Consider the following 23,088-nt stretch of genomic DNA (forward strand, 5'->3'; position numbering starts at 1 on the left):
TCTCTCTAGCTATATTTTCACAGTGCATACGTTGAGCCAAGATGACAGAGCTGTTCCTTGGCCCTTTTGGAACCACTGAGCTTCCCCCGGGTGCCACACCCAGCGGGGCAGTGCAGCCTGGCCGTGTGCCCTCCTCCCTGCCTGTGTCACTGGCTGTCCCCCCTGCACCTCCATTCTCAGCATCCCTGGGAGCTTCAGCCACATCCTTATGCTCCTGCTTCATGGCTTGCAAACCAGGCACCATCTGCTGGGGGCCACTCTGGGTCTTCACTGCAGTTCCAGGTTGGAAATCCCATTCTTCCCACATGTGGTTCTTGATTGCCACCTGGGAATTCTCCAGGAAAGAAAAGGAAAGGCTGACCTCTCAGACCCCCTCATGTCTTGGCATGATTCCCTGCAGTCCAGTCTCTGGGTCTATTTCAGTCAAGCCTTAACCTTTCTCCTGCTCCCTCTCTTATCTGGACCAACCATTGAAGACTCTTCAGTGGTTCTTGTCACTTGTGAAAATGAGTTTCATCGAGGTTGTCCTCATCTTCGGTATTTATAGGACCCTCAGGAAACTTTTTTTTTAATTTTTTTTTTTTTCAAAGTCCATTGAAATAGGATGCATTGGCTGACTGATTTCTGTTCTCTGCAAGAGCCCATCTCCTAAAGTATTTCAAAGAGGGAATGCCTTAGACCTAAACCTACCATGAAAGAATGCTCAGAGCTGACTTTACAGCTGGCATTTAGCAACACAGAGGGTGATAAGGTTATACAGTGAGCAACAATTGTATTTTATCTTAGTTCTGTGGTACAGGAATAGACAAGAAATCTGAGAAGACACTATTGTTGGAGAGGATAGATAAATATAATTATTCCAAGAGCAGCCTTCAGAGATCTCTCATCTCCATTCATCTATACCATCCTGGAGCAGAGCTCCCTACACACTATAGTCCCTAATTTTGATGTTTTGATAGATTTCTTTAGGCATTATTCCTTTCAAGGATTTGTGATTTTTTTTTTTTCCTGCATTTCTGCTGTCTTTTGCTCAAGCAATGGAGGAAGTTTATAATCCTTTGAAGTTTTTGACAAAAATCACTATGGAAGGGAACTGTACTGCATATTTATACCTTCACACTCGTGCAGGTGAGACAGAGACACATTTTCAAACCAGAGTGAAGATTGTCCATTATTGGCTATCAATTGTGGCAATTATATTGCAGGACCTATAATATCAGAATGTTTTTGCATGGACATCATATGGTCTTGTTAAAATATCTAGTACCACTACTTTATTTCCTTTACATAACTCCATTTCGTGTGTATCCTAGAAAATAAGTGTAGTAAACATTTACATTTGAAAGTAAATGTAATTGTAGTAAACATTATATTTGAAGTAAAATTGTTAGTAATGACTACTTGTGGAGATTTATTGAGTTCTAAAAAGTAAAAGGAATTGTTGATCTGAAATATCAGAAACAGTTATTACCTTGCAATAGTCAGAACTAGCAAACTATAAAAGAATCCTCTTTTACACTAGTAATAACCTCTGGAAAATTTATAATTAACAGACACACCTTTCGCAGTCACATTTTAAATGGCCTGAAAATTTGTCAGCTTGTTTTGTTGTATGTGAGAAGGAAAACATTTATCACATAACTATTCAGCCTCAAATGTTTGCCTTGATATCTACTGCTATACAATGTGACCTACAGATATTATGCTCAAGTTTGGAAGATTTAATTCTTTGCTAAAACTTGATAAAATTCCAGTTTTATTCCAATATTGAATTTTTATGTCTACTTAGAGATGCCTGAAAGTTTGTTTCAGGATTTCTGATGACAGACCTTTTAACTACAGCAGTGCACTTAATTCACTATCATCAGAATATAATTATTCAATTGATATTATAAAACAACTATGTTACTGCCTACTAACATGAAAGAGAAAAGGAAATAAAAATTACCTACCTTAAATAATAGGAAAACAGTGATTTATCATCATCATTTACATCCTTCTTGTAAACAGGGTTATTGTTCTTTTTATAACATGACATCGAGCCAAAAGTATGTGATTGATTTTAGAAATCAGTCACTACCCTGTTCATACCATATTTTTTTTCCTTTTAATGCACTCTGCATTAATATCCTGCCTCTGGGTTGTTTCATTTAATTTCTTCCTTACCAGTAGAAAGTAAGCAGCTCTGTATGTTTGAAGGCAGTAAGCACTTTTCTGGAAAAAAAAAAAAAAAAAAGGACACTGGAAAATAAGAGAGAAAAAAGCCACAAGAGAAAGTAGAATTTGAGGATCTTCCAGTGGGAATTCAATGATAAGCATGATAAGCTTGTTTTGTGTTTGGAACTGAAGAGTTAGATTTTCTGTTAGGCTTTTAGAAATTGCTCCTGCAATAATAGCTTTACTGCGTTAAACCTCCCACATAATATGCAACACCTTTCTGACTCTTTATGAGGATTTCCAATACCTAGCAATGGTAGATAACACTCAAGACTGCATCCTGACCTTCAGCTCTGTGACTGACTGGGCCATTTTTTCACTGTCCTTGTGTCCTTGTGAAGCACTAAGCTTCTTCCCAGCCTTTGTTTTTATTCTGATTGCTAACCAGGCAATAACTCAGCTACCTTTTCACTTGGTCATAGAATCAGGGCATTTGACCGTGGCAGAAAGCCAGAAATCCAACAAGAGGGGATTTGAACTAGTACTACTACTTTGAAATAAAGCTCAAATTGCTTCATTTGTGTTAAGCTATTTATTGACCCCCATGTGCTGGAGCTCTTCATAGTCCATTTGATAAATTAATAAAAAATCATCATAAATACTTAAAAGTGCAGACTTTTTTTTTTTGTCACTGGCCCCATCTTACTCAAAGTAAAATGTTTCTACTTTACGTCAATGTACTCTTCATCTTGTAACAATTAATGTACTGGAAGCTTTGCATACATTTTAATATTTGATAGATCAAGAATACACTGATGGAAGTCTCAACTCATTTTCTAGTAGAACCTGTAAAGATCTTGTAATCTCCTGTCATTTATGGAGACCAGCTCTCTTGTCCTGCCTTGTTCTGTTGATATGGATTGCACTGCCCTGTTGAAGTTGCTTCTAAGGTTTCTGTGGAAAGACCTCTTTGCCTTACAGTTGTTGGTTTGCTGTGATAACTTATAACTCTCTCAGTATCCGGTGTCCAGGTCCCAAATACACTCTGCTTGTCCTCCTAATTCTGGAGAAGACAAGTTGTTGCCTAAGATTTATTGAATTTTTTTTCATGATGAATTCTCTCCATTTAACATTCAATATCTTTTATAAGTGCATATATTTTAGAAGATGTCTTGTTTCCTGCCTAATGTTTCAGTAGATCTCCACTTCTCTCCTATATGTTAACATTTGTGGGAGTCAATAATATAGATTGGTCTTGGCACTTAGCCCTTTCAGATGTCCTCACACTGGTCTGTCACATCATGAAACCTTGGCTTAGTTTGTTGTTGACACTGCAAGAAATATCTGAAATGCAGCATAAAATCAGCTATTTACTGTAAACATCATATGCATAAATGTTCTCTTATGCCATTTAAGTAAAATATGATATAGTAATTATGAATGTATTTTATGTATATTTTTAATTTTCCATTCCTTGTGTCAAGAAATTAGTCTTGTTATCTGCTAAGAAATCTTAATTTCACATTTCTAACTGTTGGTTGAAAGGTGGTTCCTCTTACTTATTTATTGTACCCTTTTCATTCTTCTGTCTTTCAGTTTCTCCACCCTACAACCCTACCAATCTCTACTCCACGTGATGGTTATAAAAAGGCTTTTGTTGCTTCTTGTGCTACTTGGTGCTGCATCATGCTTCTGTTAAATGTCTGGATCATGTGAAAATTACTCTTTTAAGACCAGTGCTTTTTTTCACGTTGTGCCTTCTCCTACACCTGAATTTCATACCTTGAAGTATGCACCTTGTACAGTAATTTCATACCCTGAAGTATGTACCTTCCAGAATATTAGTTTTGCTTTTAAGATTCAAAACTGACCTGGAAACTATTTCAGTGCCAATTTGCTGGTATATGTACTCATTTCTTTTTTCCTAGACTATATGTCAGAGAGTGCACATGCCTCCCCTTGCCATGTAGGTATCCAGGATGTTTTTCCCAGGAAAAACATCTTTTTCCTCTTTCTCCATTAGTCCAGCTGCTTCTTTGGCAGGGCAGTTGAGCAGCATCTGCTGTATGTATGTACATGCAGTCAGGCTGAGATGCCTGCAGCATCCTGGCTGAGCCAGGAACAGTATTGCCATGTGAAAAACCCTCAGACCTTTATCATTTGCAGTGTGCAAATGCCTCTCACTTCTCTTGTGGCACATTGCTCTCATCCAGGAAAACTGGCTTTGCTTGTGTCACTCTTTTCCATTACTGTATTTAACATCTGCTGGCAAATGCTTTTGCATAGTGAAAGGCAGGACATGGCATGGTCACATTAGAGTAGCAGGTAATTTTTAAAGGTTTTATGTTTGGCATGGAAAAAAGGCCAAGAGCTTACTACCAGCCACGTGATCAGAGTAGTTAAATGGACAGGCACATATTTAAAGCTGAGGCAGTAGATGTGGGGCTGTTTGTTCAGTGCTATCCCATCACAGAATTACACAGCTCACTGTGGTTGCAGTCTGATAATTATTATTGATTCGCTCTCAGGCTGTCAATCTGGGGACAGCGCTAAAGCAGCCCATGATGGACAGAAAGAGGATTGGACAGCCACCATCCAACGAGGAAACTTCATCTTGAAAATGAACTTAGATGAGATGGTGCTAGTGGATAAGGGTAATTGATGATTGTTTCAGAGTGGAAGAAGGGATAAAGTAGAGATAAAAAATTCTTCTTTGGCATTCATCCTTAGTGTCCTAGAACACTCCAGGGACCATCTGCAAACTCTATAAATTTAAAGTTTCAATTTTTAATGGTTAGGCAAATATATTGCTCTTACTATAAGTAGTGATTAGCTTAGAGTCATCAGGATCCATGAAAAATACAGAACAGTACCTGAGGGAAATAACTTTCCTCAACCCAGATGTGTTATTTTGATCTACTTTTGAGTTCCTAAACATAAGGAAATCTTAGCATATTTGGGCTGGCTAAAACGTTTAATAATTGACATGTAAATATTAGCACTATGGACCATTACATTAACCACTTGCACCAGCAGTAATGAGACAGTTATGAACTGTATTTTGAAGCATCCATACTTGCTATATTTTTGTTTAAAAATCTACTCTATTTAAATGTCAATGCACGGGAGAGTAAACAGATGTAACAGGAGTGCTGGACAGTGTAAGCTGACCAGAATCTCCATTTATGATGCTGTTAGCCTTTACACTTTTGAAAGGCCATATGAAATGCTCGAGATGGAAAAATCACAACAGAAGAAATAAAAACTTTTCTACACACCTTGCTATAGCTCGTTAGATGAATTATGTCCAAGCTTTAATTTCAGCACTGAAAATGCTTGTTGCAATTTCCTTCCAGCTTTTTGCTACCTGAAGTTGACCCATTGTGGTTTCAGTTGGGAGTTCTCCTTACTTGTCATCTTGCATGTGCAGAAGAGGTGGGATCTCAAATTTCCTATAAACTCCACAAACCACAGTGTGTGAATTCTGAAATGCCAGCTGGAAGCAAGCATTATTGGTGTGCCTGGCAGCTGATAGTAATACCTCTGAGTCTCTCCTGAAAAATAAACCACTGGGCAGAGGGGAGCCAATGATGGCCCTTCTCTCTTCTGAAACACCAGATTTACTCCAGTGCAAGTGCTGCAGAGGGAAAGCAGGATAAATAGTAACTTTTGCCACCTGTGATGTCTTCAGCAGGTAGGGAGGGTTCAAACCTTCTCCTCCCCCTTGAGGGCAACAAGGTTTCTTGCAGCCCCAGGATTTGGGGTGAACACTGCTGCCTTGAGCATGGGGTCAACTGCTCTTGTGTTTAAATCTTTCCTTCATGTTACCTTTCAGCCTAGCAGTTGCTGCATTCATGTAAGTATTTTCCCTGTTATTTTTTTTAATTTGACTTTTGGAATACTAAGTATCAACCACAACAGAAAGAAGTCATGTACTAAGGAAAAATAATTTAGATTTTCATGTAAGCCCCCACAGGGACCTGTCCTGAATACCTAAGGTATGACACCAGTCTTGCAAGATTTGTATAGAGGAAGAGATGTGCTCCTGCAGAGAGCAAGTCTGAGCAAATGTCTAATTTATGTGACCTGAGTCAGTTCTGTGCAAAGGCTCTCTCCTATCTTTTCCCTTTGATGCTCTCCCTACAAGGGCTGAGACCAAGAGAGATTTTTCCCCCTGCATCCAGGAAGAGTCACATAATGCTTGATCTGACACATCCCCTTGGCTGCTGTTAGATCTTCCACACGTTCCCCAGAGCCTCCAAAGCAACCACATCTCAGCCTTTAGCAGTGGAGAAGGGCCTGAGCAGCTCTCTCCCTTCTATTGAAGGCAGAGCTGGATGGAGCTTTGGCAAGCAGAGTGTCAGACTGGAGACAGTGGGACAGCACTGGGATGTGCAGCAGAACGTGCACTCCATGATCACAGAGGCTGTCCAGTTTTTGATTCTCTGTTCACAAGGTTTCTTAGGATGGATCAGGTGGTACCTCCCAGGTACCAGCCTCTCCCAGGCTGTCTAGCTGTGCTGTCTACATCTGCTTGGATTTAAATGGCCATGATGCCCTGCATCTAAAAAGCTCCTCTTTTACTCAGATTTGCTGACTTTCATGGTCATGGCAAGGTCTGTCTAATCTTGCATCCTTTCCCAGAAATTGTGAATCGAATAAAGCTGTGTAAGCTGAAGAATTGTTTCTCTGATAAGATTGTGGTTTTTCACTGTGGATATGAACTTGCATCTTTATTATACATATTAGCTAGATTTGTTGGCTATCCCTGCTTGCATCAACAATAGCTGCTGGTGCTGGACCAAGCTCTGTAAATGCCAGGAGAAAGCAATTAGTTGTCCAAAGACTATTTGTGTGCTGCTCAAAAATAACTTGAATATCACTGTAGGTACCTTGACTTGGATATCTTGTCCTATTTCTGGGATGCCCTGTAACACAGGTTATTGTTTTGCAGCCCCCTTGCAGCCCCTTGCAAACCAAGGAACTGAGTTATCTTCCAAGGATATCAAAGGGATATTTGTGGCTCAGAGAAACACAACTGCTCCCATCTTTTATCCACTTGCTAGCAGAAAGAATCTGCGGCCTCGCTTCTAGGAAATAACAGCTCACCCCGTAAGCTTGTCAGTCTGGCTCTGCCCAAGCCCCTCACGTCCCTCCCAAATGAGAGCACGGAGGGTCTCTGGGGCCACGTGAGGGCCTTATGTTGTGAGGAGCAGGTGCAGGAGGCCAGAGCAACACATTTATAGTGCAGGCTGTGCTTTGACTTTAGGGGCCATTTTTTTAACTTCCAAGATGTAATTTGAGAACCTCAGCAGGAGCTAATTCCACCTTCTGGTAAATTCCTCCAGAGGCAAAATTGAGGAGTAAGGGTGGAGGCATGGCAGTAATGGTGATGGCTGTAGCCCAGGTGTTGTGCCAGAGCAGAGGTATCACATTGGGCACATGATGGGAGATGGCTGTGCTCTGACAGAGAAGCAGGAGCCTCTCTCATAACTGCTGGAAATAGAAAGTGGTGATTACTCACAGAAATGATTAATACAGGAAAGAGACTGATCCATCAGTTCCTTTGAAGAGCACTAATGATTAATGCGTGTTAGCACCAGAATTTTCTCCTAGCACAAAGAGTGCCTGCATGCTCTTAGCTATAAGGGGCACAGTGTCACAAACCGGTGTGTGGGGTGGATTTTCTGGAAGCCAGAGGTCTGCAGTTGCTGGGAAGAAAGCTGCAGCTCACAATATTGAATTTCTTGAGATCCCTAAGCAGACTTGCAGGTATAATAATTGATCACAGAGCATTGTAGGCTGGTCTGAGATGTGCAGAGATGAGGGAGAAAAATGTGCCATTCCTCAGCTACCTTGTTCTGCTTCTGTCTCCATCAGGCTTTTTGTGTCACATCTGCTGCCCTGGGTTTTCCAGGCATCTCACACACCTCTGACCACTGAGTGGCAGCTATTGCCAGGTGATGACCATCACTAGAGGCTCACTTTAATGTCTGTGTGCATGTGCATTTTGTTAATACTGTAGTGTTTCAGATGAGTCCTTTGAGTGACACCACAATTTTTTTTAGAGTACCAATGTCATAGTCTGGGCAGGCATTAGGAAGCAGGAATTTTTTAACAATCAGGAAGCTTTTTTCCTAAGACTCTGGCCTAAAATTAAAGTTCTGCACTGGATGGTTTAGTAAGTTTCAACAGGTGTCTAAGCAGCATTGCTGTTCTCCTAGTAATAATGATCAAAAATAAGATTCTCATGCTTAAAATTACTGTGATATTTATTCTCTGCATTTCACACTGTGAGTCAGATCTCCCCCAGAAGGAGCATCTCTGGATTTCTGACCTGACTCGGGGTGGGGGTGGGCAGTAGCCCTGTGGAAGCAGAGCACGCTAATCCTGTAAATGCTTGGGCCACACTTGTACATCATTTGAATGAGACTCTGTCAGTCAGCAGGTGAGCAGTTCTGCAATGGTAAAGGAGCTGGTTTGCAGGAGCTGCCCTGCAGTCCCACCACTCGGAGCAGGTGTTACGATAAGATAATGGTCGCTTGTAGTAACCCTTGTGAATCACAATCCTTGAGGAAAAAGTAGGGACAAGCCCTTCAAATTGGGTTTCAAAAGCATATAAAGAGTTGACCTTACAGAGGTAGTTCAAGGAATAACCTAATCTTTCTGTCCCATATCCCCCGATGTACAAAAGCTTGCCTGAAATTGAAAGTGTGTGTGGGGGAAGCTTGTAAAGGCAATGTTGATACCAAATAAAGAGACCAGTGTCCTCACAAAATCATTTACAGCCTCTCTCTGCAATCTGCAGAGGATTACAGGTTTGCAGCATGTTTATGTCTGCCTGAGACCAAGGAGGTTTTGCTGCAAAATGGTTATCAGGGTAGAATCAAAGCATAAACAACAGCACCGAAGTAGAAAGCCTAACAATTCGAATGAATTGAGTGGAAGAAACGATGTGTCTTAAAGACAATGTTGTGAAGAAAATTTATTTTCTGCTGTGGGTTTTTTCTATTATTAAGCTATAGCAAACCCCTGTGCACTCACAGACTTGCCTTCTGCAAAACTAACATAATTTTAACAATTAAAGATTGAAGTGTGGACTTCTGAGATGATCCCTTATGACCTACACTTTATTAGATTTATGTTACCTTTTGATACGTTCTATTTGCTGGAAGCCCCAGCATCCTATCATTATGATTCAAACGTGCTTTGCTCTCTGCTCACAAATAATTGATGCTCCCTTTGCACAAAGCATAGTTTTCAGCTGATAAGCAGCAGGATAATTGGCACATTCACAGGATATTAGACAGAAAAAACCATCACACTTAGCAGACAGGAAGCAAACAGGAGAAGGTAACTAAATAATTGTGGTAGTGTACTCAGGGCTAAAGGCTTCTTCACAAGTTCTGCATGTTTGCATTATCTGTAGTAAACATTAAGATTTGTATTTATCAGCAGAGGGGTGGGGGGTGAGCCTTTGTGACATGAATACTTGTAAAGGAGGTGCATTGCTAGCAGTATATAAACAGAATATTGTTTAATCACTTAAAGCCGCTGTGCAGTTTGAATTGCATCTACACGATGCACCTCTGTGGTCCCCTGTTAGTTTGTGGGTGTGACAAATTAACAGCACTGTCATTGCAGGTAGGTGGCTGTGAATAACACTGAAAGCAATGGATTCCTGTGCAGATGCATGTTACACATCATGCCTACAGACTTGCAGTCTTACAGAAAATTACATGTATTTGAGGCAACCAAGAGATGCTTTCAAGTCTAAAATCTTAGTCTACTCCAGGCAGATAAAAGATTTTTGGCTGCAGTCACTGCAGTGTCACTGTGTCTGTTGAAATATTTTAGTCTATTTGACTTCGTCATGATATTCTGGTATGGCTTTTGTGATGTCCAGCAGCTAATAGCTACACATTTATTTTGAAATTATGTTTTCAGGTTTAGAAATGTACCTGTTAAGACTAAAACCATCAAACAAATGTGTCATATCAAATGTGTAATCTCATCAAATTCAGCTTTTTCAAGCTTTGGCTAGTATTTTTAATAAGTGTGGTATTTCTCACCAGTAATTTCTTTTTCTTTATTTTCTTTGTATATATTATGGACTTCATAGTAAATGTATTGATGCATCTTTAATCTTGTGAGTCACTTGTATACTACACTGAGTGCACTGGAAATGTGTATAAATAGAAAGGTTAAAAATCACTGTAACTCTATGTGATACAACATTTCTTTTTACTAAGATTCACTTTTATTAGCTACTACTCAAAACTTCTTTATGTGTTGTGTAAGTGTATGAGAGGAGGAGAATGTTATACTTACAAAATAATTTGGTGATGAACTATATCGTATTTTCTGGACATAGGCCAATTCTTAATGTTTAATAGTCATTAAAATATCTTTATGGATATGTACAGAGCACAAATATATATATGCATGAGGTTTAATTATTACTACCAGGTTACAAAGGCTGTGGCAATGTATTTTATTAGATAGGAATAAAGAGTGTCAGTGGAAATAAGACCTATCACATTATACAACAGCTTGTACCCAAGACAAACACTTGTGTCTGTCCTGATGATGGTGTTGCTGTATTTGTTTTCCAATTACATCTTGAGTGAACTCAATAGAGCACAAGGCATGATGGGAGAAATCGCCTCTTGCTGCAATTACTCTTTGTGATCTGCCCAGAAATAGGAGAAGAAGCGTTGTGACTTCCCCTCCTTAGCTGATTTCTGAGCACATTCCTTAGCCCTTGCTCTGAAAGATGAACCTGCAGCCAAAGGAGCCACCTAGCAGAGCTCTCGGGTCCAGCCCTATTTCTCACTTGTGTGCACAACAATTACACCACAGAGGAGGATTGATTTCTCCAACCAATTATGCTTAAACATGCTAAGCTTGTTATCGAGCCACGTTGCAGTTATGTAGAACACTGTGCTTGTGTGGTGCAGTGCTCCCACCAATGCTAATTATGAAATCAGTTCTTGCTGTCTTCACAATGCACAGCTGGTGACAGTCCAGGTCTGAGTAACATAGGGAGGCAGTGTCATAACTCTTCATAAAGCATGTATTTAGCTAATTATGGCTGTGCATCACTCACTAGAGTACCTGTCAGTCAGAATTATTATTTAAAAGCTCACAAATTTGTTACAGTAACAGGTTTCCTTTTTAATATCTCCAGAAATAACAATCTGTTTGAACAAACATTCATTTTTTTCTCTTTTGGGCAGAAATAGAAATACTAGTTTTGTTGGAGAATATCCTCAGCCGTTTCTTTAATGCTATGGCAATTAAGGCTTTTCTCAAACTGTGGAATATCTAGTGTAATTACAGAACCTTCTACTCCATTTTTTAAGTTTTATTTATCTATTTTCTTGTGCTCAGCATTGTTGGCCTGTTACCACACATATACATGAACCCTTTGTGTATATGTGCAGAAGGACCTTTAGTTCACAGCAGTTTCCATTATTCCCGAGGTACTACACTGCATTGGTGTCACCTCTGTGGTACTCAGCAACCCAGCTGCTGAATAAGAATTTTTCTGCAGGTCTGATTTCAGAGGCTCCACCAGTGCCAGCCCATGGGAAGTGTCACTGCTGGAGCTCCTCAGGCCACCACATGGCCCCGAGCTGAGCTGCTGCTGGAGCTGTGCCCTTGGCTCACTGTGCTCTGCTCGCCAGAGCTGCTGGTGACCCCACAGATTTGACTCAACATGAGGAGCTCTAATGAAGGAAATATTAATCCTCCTCACGCAGGGCATTAACCCTGTATTGCTCAAACAAATAAAGCCACAAATTCAGCTGCAATTTGAGTTATAACAAGAAGCCTACCCTAGTCTAAGGACCAAAAATCCAGTTGCCATGCAATCCCAGCCCCTCCCTTGGACAGCTGAGTTACAGCCTCGTGGTGCCCGTGGCTGGGGGCACAGCAGGGGCTGCTTGCTGAGGGGTATCAAGGGCTAGAGACCCTCAGCTCTGAAGGGTCCCTGTGCTTTCTCATTCTTTTCCTGCTGTGGTAGGTATTCTAGGCAATCTTCTGCAGTATTCCTCTGTTGCTAGCAGGAATCTGAGTCAAGGCTCTACTTCACAAGCAGCCTTCTAATCCAACAAGTGACAGTGTACTTAATATGGTTACAGACATTCATTTGTCTGTAAAAGTCACACTTCTCATCCTGAGTGTGACTTAGGATGAGACTTTCAAAGACAGGATGAAAACTTGGAATTCTTGATATGATGTGCAATATTGGAGCAAGGGAAGGCAAAGCCTGCCTGTTTAGATCACAGAATAGGATACTTAACTGTTATTCTAAAATCATTGTTAGGCTCAGTTAGTACATTAAGTGGTTTGAGATTTTTAGGTGAGTAATATGTTTTTATTAGTATGTTATTTACCTCCTATTACCATTTGTACAGGGAGGAGCTGGCCTGGTGGCTAAAACAGAAGCTGTAGACTCAGATGTGGCTTCATGTCACAACTGTGCCAAAATGTTGTTTTCTGTTCGTTTCCTTTATTCTGGGTTAGGGTTTTTTGTGACAAATCATTTAATATCAGTGTTTCAGTTCTCCAGCTATAAAATAAGAATAATAATGGCCTTGTTCCCAGCTTTTGCTTGTCTTATTATTGATGACTGCATTCTCTTTGGGGGTTAGACTTTCCCGTGCTTAAAGGCTTAACACAAAGAGATCCTAATCTCAGCTACTTTAATACAAATAACAGCTACCAAAAAAAAAAATAGTGCTATTACTACCTGGGCATCAGCATGACTTGTGACATCAGTATCATGCTGACAAGCTCCTTACCTCTCAGGATTTGCTTTGCCCATCTCTGCTGCTAATCCTAATGCATTCAGTCCCAGTGGTGTGGAAAAACATCTTCATGGCTAATACTCCTCCCTCATGCAAGGAGCCTTACTCTGGTTTTCTGCCTATCTCTGCTTGCCAGGAGGAGCTGCTGGTGCTGTATTCTGCATACACCATTGATTAGTTGCTACACTCCAAGGAACCTTTAGTTACTCCTGGCATTTATTTATCCAATGCGTGTCCACTTTTAGAAGTTTGGTTCTTTGTGGGAGAAGTGCAACCACCTCTTCTCATTTCTAAGCATTTTCTGGAGCACCTTTCATTAAAGTGGCACAATACTCCAGCCCCTTCTCCCCTTTCTCTAATCCTCTTCACTAGGTTTATTCAGACCTTTCCTCTAACAACAGCATGAAAATAGGAAAAATACCAGCATTGAGCTCATCTGTTTTATTCAGGGCAGAGTTTCCTGAAGCTCTCAATTGAGAAGATTTCAAGATCTTTGCTAGAGGTTCTTGAGGATCATTTGGCCTGCAATCAGCCCCTCAAATGCTGCTCCATCTCCAGGTGATGGGCACCAGAGTGGGGCCAGGTTTCTGAATAGTTCCCGTGGCTGCAATTCTGCTCTCTTTTCTGGACTAGTGACCTGCAGGATTTCAGAATGATCTGTCTGGTCTGCAGCATCCTCTGTAGGCAATGTTTATCCTGCCCTAACACAATAACACAGGCTATGTAATGATGCCTAGGGACAGGACTGTTCTGTGCTATAATCCTTGTTAGCAAGCAAATGAAGTGAGCATTTATGGAGTGGATTTGGCTAGTAAGGCTAATACACTAAATAGCAGTGAAGTCCAGCTACCAGAACATGTATTATAGCCTTAAAAGATCTAATATGTTAGAAATGAAAGCTACCATTAAAGAAAATTTAAGGCCAGGTTAAATGTTTTTATGATGGTTAGAAGTATCATAAATTAAAGTGTTTCATAGTGTTTATTACAGTTTTAGCCAAAGGAAATAATAAATGCAATGACTGGCTGATTAAAAAAAATATCCTATTATTGGGTAAATTATTAGTGGGCAGTGACCCTAATTAACAGGGCAATAAACCTGAAGATTTGCTTATGATGCAGCTGTTGAGACACCAAAAGGTCCAGGTAGAGTTTTCCCTGAAAATGAGGAGCCCAAGGTTTCCAGAAGAAACAAACCAAACAAAAAATGGTTGATGAGGGTCCCTGGGTTACTGGAACTGACACTGCACTGTAGATTGTAGACCATAATTGTCTTGTAAATTTACAGCTTGAGTAATAAGAAGAGGCTACAGCACAATTCTTGTGTAATGCACTGAACTTCTTGTGGAGGCCCAGATAACAAAGTTCATATCCAAGCTCTTCTGCAAATAAGACTGACTTCTGTTTTCTTCATTGCACTTTGCTATTAAACAAATGAGTAAACATGAACTCTTAATAGTTGCCTTGATGAAATAATAATACAAAGCATCTTTTGAAGGGAAAGAAACAACTGTAATAACAAAATTCAGTGGGTCTGAACTTCTTTGCAATCAGTCTCTTCTTTTGGGGATGTCTACCTTGCAATTTCCCTTTTTCCTGTGATTTTCCAAGGTCTTTCTTTTTAGTTCCCTATCTCTAGGTGACCACTGCATGTTTTGTACAGTGCCTAGAACAGCTGGACCCTATCACAATTAATGTCTTTAATAGGGTTTTTTTTTTCAGCAACTCATTCTGAAAAACCCAGAGAAATCTCAAGTTGCCCTGTTTCTTTGATAAACTATAAAGATCTTTTCTGGGAATTCTAGAGGAGCCCAGAAACATTCTCTGCATTTGTGGATGCATTTTATCTTTAGAAATAATGACAAACTTTAAAATTAATTATTTGTGCAGGTTTATAGATTCAAGTTAGGGATGATTAATCTAATCATGTTTAGATGACCAGCTATCTGATTTGCATGTTTCATCTGCTCATCAGATGTCTAAGGGCTATGAAGTGCTCCTGTACTTACTCTGGGTGCAAAACTGATGGATACAATTAAGGTCATTTTCCAGCATCAGGCCTAATTATGTGCAGGGTGGCCTTTGGGCAGCAAAATTAATCTTGTACATTTAGTGGGGCAAAATGAGGAACACCAAACCAGAGGGCCATCTTACTGCTAAAGTTATTCATTTCACCACAAAATAATGTGCAAATAGGAAATTCCCTGGTTCACTCTTCCTTCTCTGCTGCTCAGGGGAAAAATAGTTATTAGGCAAGTCTACTGTTTGGATTGTTGTGTGTTTGGATTGTTGTATGTTTTTAATTTCTTTAGCCTTTTTCTTTCTTGGAATTACTCTTGTTTGAAACTGATAATTTAAAAATCCTTTATTTTTCCCTAAGTTTTGCCTATAGTTAGGGGTAGAGTCATGCCCATTGTCTCTGGGGGCTGAATCAAATTCCATTGAAGATTTGGATGTTTCCTGTTTGTGAGTGGTTTTGAAATAAGCTATCAATGGTCTAAAATGAAAGCACAGAATTTCTTAGCAAAAAGTAACAAATGGGTATAGAAATTCACAATTTGACTGTTGTTCATGAATTTACTGATAAATGGAGAGGGTTTTAAGGCAAACTCTTTGGAATATGGGTGATGCCTTATCTGTAAGTAGTTCCACAGCATTTTTCCTCAGAAACATAACTTATCAAAAAAAGTTAAAGGCAAAACAATGTTTTTATTGCAGCCATTCCTTGGCAAAAATCCCTGCTTCCCATAACGCCACCTGACATTGCTTGCCCTGTGAAATTTTTACTGCTACTGTGATCATTCAAAGAAATTGCCATAAAATATGCATGAAAAATGTTCAGCAGTAACCCTTAGTATCTGGGGCTGTGCTCAAACACGAAAGCTGTGTGTCACACATTTTGTGGGTTGTATAAGATGTACCTGCTGCAAACCCAGTAACAATACTGGCATGACTAGAATCTTGTGCTGTATTTCCTACCCCTGGTAACTGAGGCTTCACTTCCTTCTGAAATTTAGAGGCAGCAGAGCATCATCATCCTCATCATCTGTGTGTGTATGTGTATATAAGTATAATAATGTTTGCAAAGCTTTCATGCACTTCCTCCCTCTGCTACCTCCTTCCCCAGTGATTCAGTCACTTCATATTGTAATACTTTGTTGACTATTGATTTTTGGTTAAGGTTGGAGCCCAGTACAACTGTATGAGCATTCGTTGGCTTTAATTTGATGTTATGCTTCTGCCTTCCATTCCATATTGACAGGCATCCTCTTATTTTCAGATTGGTGTCCATTCACTGATGAACGTGCACTAGGGGGATCATGACCTTTTCTCTTATCTGGACAGCTCTTGGCTTCATGAACATTTTTTGCTGCAGGGTGTTATTAACAACAGGGTGATAGAACAAAGAAATGAAGCAATGGGAAGCACATCAATGTATGAAATTTGCTTTATTAGGATTCCCCCGAGGCCAGAGAAGTCCCTAATTACAGAGGTGTTACATCCCTTCTTGGGATAACAAACTATATTTTTAGCAGTAATGAGAGCATGATTTTGAAATCACTGTGTGGTCATCCTCCCACTGTACAGATGCTAGTTAATGCACATTTTCCCAGATACTGATTTTGAGAGAAACATACAACAAAAGGAAAGCTAAAATCTGTGAAATTACCTTCCCCCAATTGAACAAAGCATCATGCATTTCAATGTATGTCTTTTGAATTTTGAGCTTTCCTGACATTCTATTTCACTATTCAGGAATGCAGTGTAATTTGTAAAATGACCCAGTTTGTTAATACACTTATGCAGAGTCAAGGTCACAATGCAGTGGTGATGTGACTGAGCTTGTAGCATGAGGATGTTCTGTTTTTCTCATCACAGAAATCTCATCTGAGCATGTTTGGGAAGTGAGCTGGCATACTGAATTTCCAGGAATAGGTCTTGGTTGATAATTCACAGATTCTTTGTTCCATCTTGATATGATTCCAGACTATTCTATTTTAATCTTTTGGTCTTTCTGCTCCCAGGCTTCTAACACAGACCAAAGATAAAACGAAAAGTAATCAAAATATGTTCATTCTGCATACACATGCATATTATAACCCATACAGCCTGTAAAAATAGTGTGAGCTCTGCAGAGCTCACCTTGGCCTGCACAAGCTGGGCATGCTCCCAGGAGCACCAGAAGCACCACTGCCAAAGGTGGAACCTGCTGATTGCCCAGGAAGTGGCCCCTGTGCTACTGCCACAGCTTCTGACCTCTCACGTCAAGTGTCTCTGGCAGCTTGGCCCATATCAAGCCTTTTAGTTTACAGAGCTTAAAAAAAAAATAGGTAATTTAAAAATAAACTAATAAATAAACCCCCCCACCCCCACCCCCCCCCCAGAATACAGAAGGCAGCATTATCAACTGAACAATGTGAGCATCCTCAAAGATTTCTATTTGCACTCTTCCTGCTCAGCCCTGCTTTGTCCCTTCCTTCCCAGGCTGTGTTGGCAGCACTGGGTGTGCCAGGGGCCTGGCCCTGACAGTAGCCCTGCCTTGGCTGTCCCCAGGCTGTCACCTGCCTTGGCTGTCACCACTTCCATCCAGCTCCGTGTCCATGTCTGCCTCTGTTGGGCTGGTGCAGCCCTTACTCTTCCAGCATCAGCCAATTTTGGCAATTGGTGGAAGAGTTTCTCACTGTGGAGCAGATTCCAGGTCTGGAAGGACACATTAGGAGGTAAAATGGCAGCTATGGTTTAATCTGATTTTGGAGAGATATTTCTTTGTTTGTAATTGAAAAATCAGAAAATCTTCTAACAAGGACCTTTTAAAGTTCTTTATTACATCAAGATTTATTGAAATATTCTGCTTTCTTGCCACACTATTTGCTGTTAATTAAATAATTGTGGAAAATAAAACAAAAACTACTAACCTTTAATTGATTAGATGTTTTATAAGTGTTTCTAACTGCATTGTAAATTGAGACACATACTGTGTGTCCTTCAGCTCATAAATACTTTTCCGCAATAATGAAAATACTGTAAAGGATGGAAGTGCTCCCATGTGTTTCAAAACTCTGATGGCAATCCTGGACACTGTTTTGTAAAAATATATCTAGCCAGAGGAGGGAGAAAATAATTTATGGAGCTCAATAAGTAGGACCCTCTGTTGGGTGAGGGGACAGGAATTCCTCTGACTGGCTTAATGTATGATTATTTATATGAGAGAAAAAGGGTTTGAAAGGTGTGATCACAGAAACCTCACCTGAAAAGGTCCTGTCTGAGCAGGGTGGGAACTGAGGAGGACAAGTCCTTGTCCTTGCCCTGGAGCATCCCCAGGGGCTGGTCCCTGGGCTCCAGCCCTGCTGTGCTGCCGTCACCCAGCTCCCCAGTGAGCTGCCTCCGTGCTGCCATCACACTGTCCCTGCTGCTTAGGACAGACTTCTTGTTTTCCAAAGTACTTTTCATTTAAAATGTCAGGAATTAAAAAATCTTTGGTCAGCCTTAAATTTTTTAAAGTATGAGGGGGAAAAAATACAATGTAAATAGAATTGTGGTTCTAATTTGTTGGGTGATTCAAACTTCATGTCAGAGAGGGATCCACACATGCAAGCACTGCTCTGTGCTCAGTATGCTTTTTGAAGATTCTGCTGCTTTTTTTCTATGTGCTATGTACTTCACCACTCAGGATTGCATTGCAGGCATTTCCCTCTCTCTGACAATAATTTAGTCAGCCAAATACAAATAAAAAAAAACACTTAAGTGGCTCATTTCATTTTAAAAGAAAAATTATACAAAAAAATATTTGGCTTCAGCCCTCTTCTGCCCCAGAAGCTCCTTTCAGTCTCTTTTCCCTCTCCCCATATAGTTGTTTATTCAATATTAAGCTCTCCCTTCCCAGAAGACCAAAGCATCCACATTCACACTTGGGCAGCAGCACTGTGATTCAGTAATGAGGATGAAATGCTTTTGGGATCCCGTGCTCATTGAAAGGCTGAAGCTAAACCAATCTACTTGGTAAGAAGATGACTTTGTTCAGCCAAGAAATATCTCTTTACTGGGCTTCTAAAGCCCACCCTAAGTACTATAGAGAATGCTAATTAAAAGATGAGGGTGTAATTGCACCAGACAAGTAATTTTTATTGAGTAATTTTTCAGTGTTAGGTGGGCAGAAACAGCAGAGTCTCCTATTAGCGTTAAGGAGAAATGCACAGCTGAATCCCAGAACCTGATAATGAAAGTTTTCCTCTTTATTTTATCAGTTAAGGCACATGAAATGCCTCTGCAGCTAAAATACAATTAAATCCTTTCCTTTTTTTAGATGACTGATAGACTTACAGAGCATATTACTCTCAAATATATATCTTTACACTCAGTGTACCTGTGAACACAGTATTCACTGGTATCATTCAAAGTACAGAGAAAAAACCACACATTTTTGTGCAGAAAAAGAGCCTTAGGTGGCTGATCTTTCAGATAAAAGAAGTGGTTCTAGCACTAAAAGGGAAGGAGGAAGAGAATGTACAGCATCTTCTGTTGTATGCCTGAATTGTGTCATGAAAGGAAAATGGTGAAAGCAAGGGAAAGGTAGAACTCCACAGTCAATTGGTTTTTTCTGTCTTGGGGGATAATCTGATTTAAAAGCAAAATTTGAAGATCCTTGTATTTAAAACCATTTGATAGTGAGATTATATTGGAGCCAAGGGTATGCTTGAATCTGTAATCTACTCTAATGTAATGCAGTACAGCTTATTAAAACAACAATGTCTAAGATTGCAGGCTCAAAATTTTATCTTAAAATGCCATGGGACATTTACTTCATTCTTATAACCCCACAAACATGGGAAGTTTCCTCTTTTAGTATAGCAGTTAATTCAAACATCAGGAGTATATTTCATTTTTGGGCCCAGGTCTGTGTGTGATGCATAATCACTGGAGGGAATTGCCTTGTCCTGTTCAGGCAGTGGGCACTCAGTGAAGGCAAAGAGCTGGAAAGAAAATACTGTCTTTTTCTGGGTGCTGGCAATGTGTCCACAGTGGAACCGGTGCATGAGGGGATGGGATTGCTTTCCCAAGGAGCCCATAATTTAAATTATTCAGAGGACACCGGGCAGGATGTTTGCAATGTGTCAGCAGGGCCTGGAGCACAGCACTGCTGCAGGACGTGGCAGTACCCAGCTGGCTGCTGTGCCTGTGGGGTCACCCAGCACCTTTGCAGCACCTGCCCGAGGAGGAAGGGGCATCCATCCCCTCCTCACACAGCTGCTGCCTGCTGCTGGAGGAGGAGCACAAACACGGGTCTGCCTTAGACATTATGCAAGTTTTGTCAGCAGGGAGGATGAAGCTGCCAGAATAAGAATTTGGCCAGGTAACTAGAGATCTGTTCCTCTTCTGTCAAAAACAGTCACAGGAACTGCAGTGAATAACAGCTGGCAGAGGGGCTAAAAATAGCACTGAGCCCACTAACATTATATTGAAATATTGGTTCAGCAGTGATTAACTCTCTGCTTCTCACCACCCAGTATTGAGCTGTTGCAGCTCCGGTGTCTTCCTCAGCCTCACAGCAATATAGAATGTAGCTTGTTAAAATGAAAAACTCTGCTTTGGGTAACTAAAAATAATCTGTTTTCTATGCAAGAAAATATACAAAAATGAGTTGCTGTGGAATTTCTGCTGTGGCAAGGGAAGATTCCCCTTCACCCTCCTGCCAGTGTGATGCTGGGAATCCTTCCTGTGGCTCCTGAACATCTGCAGCAGCTGGCATGGTCTGAGCTGAGAGAGATCAGTGTCTTGCAAGGTTTAGCTTGCTTGAAGGGCCAGGGATGAAGGGGAAATAGGCTTCTGTAGCTACTGGCCTGTCATGTCATAAGCAGCCTTAAAGCTGTTTTTCCACTCAAAGCAGACAAGAGGGATCTTTTCTGTATTAACCTGGATGAGATTATGGAAAGGTGCTTTACCTTGATATGGAGCAAAGTGCTCCAAAAGAGATGCTGTTTGTTATTTTCAAACTGTGGCCAAATGAATTGCTGGTGCAATCAGTTTAGATATAATGAATAAAAAAGAAATTAGGTTAGTCAAATATTTAGTATCGACAAGAAGAATCTATATAATAAGAATTATCTTATTGATAATAAGAATCTATATAATCTTAAAAAAAAAAAAAAACATGGCAGATACATAAAAATCATATCTGGGTTTCAGGGCTAGCTTTCACTCCTTTTTTTCATGCTGTATTGACACATTACATTGAAATGCCTGAGTTGCTGGGAACTTGTGGATGATTCACTGCATCCAAATTAAAATTGGATCTTAAAGAGCATTATTATTCTTGGAGCTGCTGAGTCTTCCCAGTACTGGAACTCTTGCAACAATTTGTGGTGAACAGCAGCAATCCCAAAAACATCTGTTCACTATAGAGCAAAGATGTTCACTGCTTTAGGGGAGGAAGGGGCTGGTACTTCACTCTGTGCATGTTGTTTTCAGCCTGGACATGTAAAGGTTTTGTACAAAGTCTGAATACAATTGGCATTCATTTGAGCTTTCATTGCAAAAGGAAAACTTTCATAAGGACTGAGAAGAGGTGAAAGTGAATCTGAGGTTAGTGCATATGACCAGAGGTTGAGGACATTTATGATGCAGGAAGAGAAAAAAAATTAGAGCTAAGTCAGTCATATCCAGGCCAAAAGCTTCCTGCTGAAGCCTGAGAGAAATGTGTTTGTATAAATTGGCAGTGGTACTGTACCATCATAAGGGTGGCCAAAAAATGTTTGCTGCGATGCAGATTTCTAGAAGGGCCTGAAACAAGGCCCAGTTATTTTTCTTTGGCCTGTGAGTTGAATCCTTCAGTTTGCTAACCACCTCCTACAGGATTATAAATCCTTCCAGATTCTGTTGGCATCAGAGAAACTCAAGGACAGTCAACACTCTCAGGATATATTTTTTCAAAGCACTCAGCATTGAATTAAATGGTTGCCAGGCTGGCTAATATTGGGTGTCTTGAAAAATCTATCTGCAGCTGCAAGTTATAAATATCAACTATTTTGTAATAATTTTTGAAAACACAGCTCTTAGAGAGCACAGGCTGCAGGGCCCAGCAGGTCTCAGCCAGGGAGAGAGGTCAGGAGCCTGCCCCACACATTCTGGCAGCTTTTCATTTTCCATCTATGTGTGTGCACTTGGCAACATGAGGCTGCTGTGGCCAAAGCAGCACAGACAGCACCCTTTCATATCATCACTGAAACACCATTTTAGAGCTTATTGTCAAAATCAGATGCTATGTTTCAATGACAAGCTCTGTAATTTGTCATTAACTTGTCCTGGCTAAGGAGAAAGCTTGAATGGTCTTGGGGATGCTAATTTATGTAAAATATACCATTCTCCAATAAAACTCAAGTATTCGTTCAAAATATTTCTTCTGTTTCCCCAGCACTGAATTAATCATATCTGTCACTCTACAACAGCTACCTATTGATAGAGTTAATTTTCCTTTCTTGCTGGTTCTATGTGTAAGTTGTGGCAGTGAGCAAGGGGTAGCACTGTTGGTCCTGGTCTGTGTGCAGAGCTATATTCATTTAAAAAGAAATATCTGCAGCTCCATAGCTGAACACACACTGGCAGAGGAAGCTATAGAACAGTGTGGGAATAGACTGGTGATTGTGCTGAAAGGACTTTTTTTTGTGACTGTGAGGTGCTTGCAGTTTGTTCCTCTATAGAAACCACTGCAAAAATGCTCCTTTTGAACTAAGTGATTAAATACCAGCTTTGAGGTCTGACATTCATGTCATAGCTGTAACATTTTGTTGAACTTGACTGAAACTGTTGAAATTTTTTACTGCACTGTGTTTTACAGAAAAAACATGTAACAAAACATGCAGCTTAGGGCTTCCCGTGCATTTGTCTTGCACCAGTAAAGCCTCACCAAAGTCAGCCCACACAGCTGTAGAACAAAATTAGGTACAAGCAGATAAGGGTTAAAAGCAAAATACTGGTAATATCTCAGGTAATTTACACGTTAAAGAGCACTGTGTAATGAATTACGATGTCATGTCAGCAGCCACGCTTCAACCCCAAATCTGCCAATCATTATAAAGCTGAGTTTGTTGGGCCTTAGATACAGGGACCTCACCAACTGCCCC

The 23,088-nt window shown here is 40.4% G+C and overlaps 1 protein-coding gene across 5 annotated transcripts in view; it reads left to right on the top strand.

The window, feature by feature from the left end:
• Positions 1 to 17,329, top strand: part of WDR72 (WD repeat domain 72) — a 209,292-nt gene extending 191,963 nt beyond the window's left edge. For all 5 annotated transcript variants that reach the window (XR_014957601.1, XM_085588730.1, XM_085588728.1 and 2 more), the window contains one exon: positions 1 to 17,329. This exon is cut by the window's left edge. The gene's annotated coding sequence lies outside the window, so the exon portion shown is untranslated.
• The last annotated feature ends 5,759 nt before the right edge of the window (positions 17,330 to 23,088 follow it).

Source organism: Lonchura striata, chromosome 10 (assembly GCF_050655825.1).
Source record: "Lonchura striata isolate lonStrDom1 chromosome 10, ASM5065582v1, whole genome shotgun sequence".
NCBI classification, from domain to species: Eukaryota; Metazoa; Chordata; class Aves; order Passeriformes; family Estrildidae; genus Lonchura; species Lonchura striata.